We start from the raw sequence: 7,693 nt of genomic DNA, 5'->3' as shown, positions 1-7,693 counted from the left end.
AATCTACCTCTCTGATTCTTTTACCCCTAACGTTGTCTCTTCTTCATAAAAGTTCAATAAAAAATAGTTTAATAAAACATGAATTTATAATATTTTAAAATATTATATTTATAGAACATAATCTAGAAATATTTCATTGAATAAATACCCGAGGGTAGCAGTTTACCATGCAGTGGAAATGTTGGGTGGAGAATGACAGTAAGTAAAAACTCCTCTCGAATTCCAAATACAGCTCAGGTGGAAAAAGAACTTTAGCTTCCAAACCTACAATGAAGCAGCATGCCAAGAAAGGTGACCTACCTTAAAGGCACAAAGAATCTGACAGTAAAAGATGAAGGAAGATGACAGGTGCTTCCAATGACTTTGGAACTGAAAGAGTTTCTTGCGGCATATAGAGAGGCTGTGTCTGTGATGCTTGATGGGTTTGATATTCATTGGGAACCACTAGGGAAACATTTCAAGTAGTTTGCTTTCCAAACCTTTTTCTTGGTAACGTAAAGAGTGGGAATGTGTCACCTAAAACCCAAGCAACTTGCTTCCCTTGGCAGCAAAGTCAATCTCTATTCATGGAATGGGCATGTTCCTGAACCTCAGCAATTTATGTTTCTTTTATTCTCAGAACACATATCAGCCCAGTGAGCCTCCGTTCATGTGCCTGACATATTTCAGTGTTATACTGCAAAATAAAACATTGTTTCTTTCTTTCCATGTGCACTGAGTTTTCAGGTGGGAGTTCTCCCCTTGCAAACCTATCGGTCAAATCTAGCTACTGTGCCCACAGATCCTATCTCCATTTATGCTTAACACTTAACAACAGTGAAACATGTCGTCTCTTTGTAGGGTAACAAGGCTCTTGCTAAAGAATTCACAGAGCAGAAATAACTAAGATCTATTAGATCGTTCTGAATATTTTCTATCATTATGTACATTTCCCAGGATAATCTGTGGGAAATTCCAGATGTGTTATCGCTAGAGACCTTTTTACTTATAAAACTTCAGCTTAATAAAAATAATACTAATCATGTTACTTGCACCTGACCAAAATGAAAAATATCACAAATGAAAATATTTGTCATTGCCAATACATGTCACAATTTTTTGAATAACAGAAAAAATAAGAAACTAAACCTTTTTTTTTTTACTTTTCAATATGAACTTAAAAAAACATTGCCTACTTTATTCACATTTTGGAAGACTGCTTTCAATTGTATCATGTTCATTGCTATACATTATTTCCCCTGAGACATATATTATTATTCCTATACTTTTTTTTTAGATTTCTGTTTAGATTGTGACATCCAAATAACCCAAAGATATTAAGACTTAATTACTGATTTGTATTTTTGCAAACACAAAGACTTTTCTCTGACCCAAGCTTCAGCTTCTTCAAGAATACATGTGATATTTTATTTTATTTTTAATATTTATTTACTTAGAGAAAGCACAAGTGGGGGAGGGGCAGGGAGAGAGGGAAAGAGAGAATCCCAAGCAGGCTCCATGCTGTCAGTGCAGATCCTGATGTTGGGCTTAATCTCATGCACCGTGAGATAATGACCTGAGACGAAATCAAGAGTTGACGCTTAACTGACTGAGTCACCCAGGAGCCCCAAGGATACATGGAATATTTTAAACAGAGGATACCTAAAGTCTTTCCCTGTTCTAAGAATCAGTGACTAATTCACATTACAAGGAAAGAAAGATATGAGATTTTTTTCTGTGAAATCATTATTTTTAACCTGTGAGCATCATCCTTACTATGATCGCTAGTCTCCAAAGAAGCCCCCTCCCACAAACTACACTCTCCTGTTACCTTCCTTTAATCAGTAGAATGTGGTAGGAGTGATGGTGTGTGACTCCCAATGCTAAATCATGACAAACCAAGGCTTCAAGCTAGGTATACCAGAAAATTCTTCCAGGGAAGCCAGCAGTCATGGAAATAATTCAACTTCAGTAAGCTTAGCATGCTGTGAGAGGCTCCAGACTGGTCACATTTAGAGGCCAAACAGAAAGCAAAAGATACTCAGGCAGTTCCCATATCAGCTGAGGACTAGCTTTGTGAGGGAAAGAACCATCATGGATATTTACCCTAACTGGGCCTTCAAGATGAATTTTGGTTACAATTGAAATTTTCCTGCAACTGTTTGAGAGATCTGAACCCAATCAATCCACTGTGAGAGATAATAAATTGTTGTAAACCACTAAGATTTGGAGGTGGCTTGTAACATAGCAATAACGAAACAAATACTGACTACATTTTTAATCTATGTTCTTTACTAAAGTCCTTATCTGTCAAATTTATGCAGGTTTCCTCTCACATATTAATCTTTTTCGCTTTATTTTTTCCCACTAATGATATTCCATACATTTTGAAAAACACATAAAAAGGTGGCCTATTGTGCAATAAATATCCTGTACAAAGATTTCAGAAATCTAATCCTTATTTCTAATCCTTATTTCACATAGTAGTTGACTTTCTTATGACTTTAAGCAACTCACTGCATACTTTTTTTTCTGAATCTTACTGCCGAGAGTTCATGTAATTATAACAGAATTTATTGCATCAAAGTACTTAATAACGCCAAGAAACAACAACCAAACTAGGAACGGAAAAACTGTAGACTCCACTGTAAAGGACAGTTTTCCATAACAGAAAATTTTAAGTTTTCTGCTCCATCCCAGAACTTTTAATGATCTACTTGATACTCAGAGGCTCATATTTATATCAGCCATCTCTTCATTTTAAAAAAAGGTAAAAAAAATGACCTATGTTTATCTCAAACATAATGTCACATTTAATTACATAGATAAGAAGTTGTATCTGATTCTATGTGAAATATTAAAAATTCTTATCTCAGTAATGGTGATAAAAAATAGCAGGTTTTCCAGTAACTGTATTGTGCACATTTAATTAAGATCAACTTTTCTAAGTCCTGTCTTCTCGTGCTCACCCTATACCCTTTGGGAAATAGAGGAAAGATCTGAAGTCTGTGAAGAACGGTCAGTTTGATGTTTAGAGGGAATGGAGAATTAACAGTATTTGCAAAAAAAAATGCAAAAATAGTACTAAGAGGGATAGAGCAGATTGGAAAATGCTTGGGGTTTCCCTCTGGGCCTGGCTGCCTAGATTTTTAAGACTCTCTGTGGTCATCAATTTCTTGGGGAAATAATAATAGCAAGTAGTCCCCAAAATGTACACTCTTTTGCTATGATAGCCCAAGAGTGAGTCTGAATTTTGAGTAGCATTATTGATTGGATGGGATGAAGTGATACTGAAGTGGGCTGGCTGATCGTACCTATAACAGTTTATCAAATCCAGAAGCATGAGCCGCTGGCCTCACAGAAAAAGAAGCACAAGCTTCCTTTCAGGCGTAGCTCATCTGAGCAGCAAAGGACCTCCAATAATGCTGCCTGCTGCTGACCATGCTAAAAACAATGTTCTCTCTGGTGTGCCTGCGTGGCTCAGCTGGTTAAGCGATCGACTTTGGCTCAGGTCAGGATCTCACGGTTTGTGGGTTGGAACTCCATATGGGGCTGTGTGTTGACAGCTCGGAGCCTGGAGCCTGCTTCAGATTCTGCGTCTCCCTCCCTCTTCTCTCTCTCTCTCTCTCTCTCTCTCTCTCTCTCTCTGTCTGTCTCTCTCTCTGCCACTCCCCCACTTGTGCTCTCCCTCAAAACTAAATAAAAACGTTTAAAAATTTTTAATAAAAACAATGTTCACTCAAGTCAGACTAGCGTGGCACCTTACTACCAAGGGCAGACGCTAATCCCACCCCCTTTCTTCTCCACTGCATGCCCAGCTGGCTGGAGGGAAGACCGTAGCAGTGCCATTCTTGTTTCCCACTGCGGGCTGAGGGGTGGATGGCAACAGCAATGTGTATGTGTGTGTGTTCAACAGGAATGAGTGTGGTCCTTGACACCAGTCGCTAGCGAAAATAAAATAACCAAAAACACTTTTCCTAGGTAGCTAGATAACTTTGCTACTATCCTCAGAATGTAAGAACTCCAGGAGTTACCCCCTCCCTGCCAGTCATGCTCATTCAGCTCAGTATAGTGGGGAAAAGCCACTTCTCTCCACATGGCCCATCCTAGAGGGAACTACGCAGCCCTGTCACGCCTATTTTTTTAATGTTCATTTATTCTTGAGAGAGAGAATGAGCTTGGGAGGGGCAGAGAGAGGGGGAGAGTTTCTGAAGGAGCTCTGTGCTGACAACAGAGAGCCCCATACGGGGCTCTAACTCACGAACCATGAGATCATGACCTGAATCAAAGTGGGATGCTTAGCCAACTGAACCACCCAGGTGCCCCACCCCATCACACCTTTAAGAACAAGCTACAGGGGCACCTGGGTGGCTCAGTCGGTTGGTTAAGTGCCCGACTTCAACTCGCATCATGATCTCACGATTTGTGGGTTCAAGCCCCGTGCGGGGGTCTGTGCTGACAGCTCACAGCCTGAAGCCTGCTTCAGATTCCGTGTCTCCCTCTCTCTCTTCCCGCACTTGTGCTCTGTTTCTCTCTGTCTCTGTCCCTCTCTCCCTGTCTCAAAATAATAAACAAATATTTAAAAAAATTTTTTAAAAAGAACACGTTACAGAATGGAGGTGAGAGAGCTAAATTATAATTGAAAGGAGAAATACATGTGGAAGAATATATTTATTACCAAATTTACAGAAATATTTAATTGATTTTTGACATATATGGAAAAAATGAGGTGAATAGTCCTTAATCAAATCTAGAACATAAAATTGCATGCAACCATTTTTGCCATGATTTTTTTTGGAAGGAAGGAGGGAAGGGTTTGCCTGAAATATATGTCTGGTGATAGCATTTCTATTTTTAACCTCTCAATATAGGTTAAAGCTGTATATTTTCTCACTCTTTAAAGGCTGTTAAATGAGTCTGTTCTCAGACTCAAACACTAAGGATAATAATTTTAGAGTACAGAACAAAAGTGTTCCTGTCAGTTGCTCTCTGCATATTAATGTAGTAAGCTTATTACTAGATTTCATGATTAAAACAACAGATTTTGATAACTACCAAAAACATAAAAGTTATGTTCATATGTCTGCTGATATAAATTTGTTTATTCAACAAAGAGAGGATGTTTCTATACTTATAGCTAAACAGAGAGGGAAGAAAGAACAAAAACTTTATTCCAAACTGGCATCGCTTGTTTGCACAAGTACCTGAAGTCAAAATATAAGAGATGGGTTTTTATATTTTATAGCTAAGATGCTTTATAATATTTGAGTAGAATATTTTCCAAACTGCCCTTAGGTAATCATAGTTTTATTTGAAAAAAAAAAGTCAAAAAAGCATTTGCTTGAAAGATTGAGAAATACTAAATTTTTGTAGGCTCTCAGAGCTTTTAACATACTAATGTAAACTGGGAATCTCCAAGAGATGTATACAATATAGAGGGTTTGCTAAACAAAAAAAATCCTTATGTACCTATGCATGGGTATATGTGTGTGTGTGTGTGTGTGTGTGTGTGTGTGTGTGTGTGTGTGTGTTGAACAAAATTTGTTAACACACAAAAGAAATATTTTTCTGACTTCACAGCTTGAGGGAAAATACTGGTGCAAAATATGACTTATGGAACCACATCTTATTTTACATGCACACACAAACACACACACATACACCCAACCCCCCTAACAGCAAAGTGAATAACACATATAAAAGCAGTAGTTCTTGAATTTATAAGAATCCTTGAAATATCTGTTTTAAAAATCGTGGTTTTGGAGGCTACTGTAAATAGAAATTCTGATTCAGTAAGTCTTGAAAGGGGCTCAGAAATCTGTATCTTTAGTAAGCATGCTACATAATTCTAATACAGAACCCCATGTGTTTTACAGAGAAATGCTGGTCTAACATTATATTTCTCATAAATTTATTTTTGCATAGATGTTTTTGTATATCACAGCCCAGTATTAGAAGGTGAGAAAAGATGAAAATGCATTATTAAATTTAGGGGAAGGAAGTATTCTTGTCCTCGTGTATTTTCCTACTTTCTGCTACCATTGTTGAAGAATAGTAGAGATCCTATGGCTGGTATGTTTTATTGGACATATTGCCAATTAAATATTGAATGCCTTTAGGTCTGGCCTTTTAATGCAACCTAGGATGTCCCTGCTCAAAACAAGCAGCCCCAGGCAGTCATCATGAAGTCTCCACTTAGCTCATTTCGCACCAGTCCTCATCTCTGGAATTGAACAGTAAGGAAAAGAAGAGGGAGAGAAAAGGAAAGGATCAACCTTTTGTTGACCTTTGACACCCCCTCAATTTGTGTTCCCTGTTTTTCCTCCCCCAACTGAATATCAGGGATACTTAATCAGCATTAGAGAAATTTCCATCATGGCTGTAGAATTCAAATACCCACAGTATTAGTTTATCAAGAGGGAATTAGTTTATCAACAAACAGCAACAGAAGAAGGATGGCTCTCATGATATGGGGAATGTTTCATCCTTCTGGGAAAAGGGAAGAAAATCTAAATGAACTTGTTACATATCCAAAGGCTACCAATATAATCAAAGACATATGCCCTTTGAATGGGAGAATCAGGTTGTCCCAGAAGTGGCAGAGGGATGTCAAAAGGTTGACCTATTACCAATGTTTATAATAAGCAGTGGACTGTTCAGAGGCCAGTGCAGAATGCAAACTAAAGGGAATAGAGGCTAATTCATTTTTTTAATTGAGGTATAATTGACATACAACATATTAGTTTCAGGTATACAACATGATTCAATACTTGTATATATTGTGAAACAACCACTATAGTAAGTCTAATTAACATCTATCACCAGAAACAGTCATAGAATTGTTGTCCTTGTGATGAGAACTTTGAAGGTAAACTCTCTTAACAACTTTCAAATATGGAATACAGTATAATTAACTATAGTCACCATGCTGTACATTACATCCCCAGGAGTTATTTAGTTTATAACTTTATAATTTATCTGTATCTCTTGACTTCCTTCACCCATAATGCACATCAGAAATTCCCATCCTCTCAGGCTGCCACCAACGTGTTCTCTTTATCTGTGAACTTGTTTTTTGTTTTGTTTCATTTTTAGATTCTGCATACAAGTGAAATCTGTCTCTGTTTTACTTATCGCTTTCAGCATAACACCCTTACAATCTATCAATGCTGTAGGAAATGACAAGGTTTTATTCTTCTTTATGGCTGAATAATGTTCCATTGTGTGTGTGTGTGTGTGTGTGTGTGTGTGTGTGTGTGTGTGTGTATATATATACCACATTTTTTAAATATGAAATTTATTGTCAAATTGGTTTCCATACAACATCCAGTACTCATGCCAACACATGCCCACCTCAATGCCCATCACCCACTTTCTCCTCCCTCCCACCCCCATTTATTCTCAGTTTTTAAGAGTCTCTCCCTCTCTTTTTTCCCCTCCCCCATAGTCTTCTGTTAAGTTTCTCAGGATCCACATAAGAGTGAAAACATATGGTATCTGTCTTTCTCTGTATGACTTATTTCACTTAGCGTAACACTCTCCAGTTCCATCCATGTTGCTACAAAAGGCAGATTTCATTCTTTCTCATTGCCAAGTAGTATTCCATTGTGTATATAAACCACAATTTCTTATCCATTCATCAGTTGATGGACATTTAGGCTCTTGCCACAATGTGACTATTGTTGAAAGTGCTGCTATAAACATTGGGGTACAG

Source organism: Felis catus, chromosome B4 (assembly GCF_018350175.1).
Source record: "Felis catus isolate Fca126 chromosome B4, F.catus_Fca126_mat1.0, whole genome shotgun sequence".
In the NCBI taxonomy this organism is placed as follows: Eukaryota; Metazoa; Chordata; class Mammalia; order Carnivora; family Felidae; genus Felis; species Felis catus.
The sequence above is the reverse complement of the archived record's forward strand: the minus strand, read 5'-3'. Positions refer to the sequence as shown.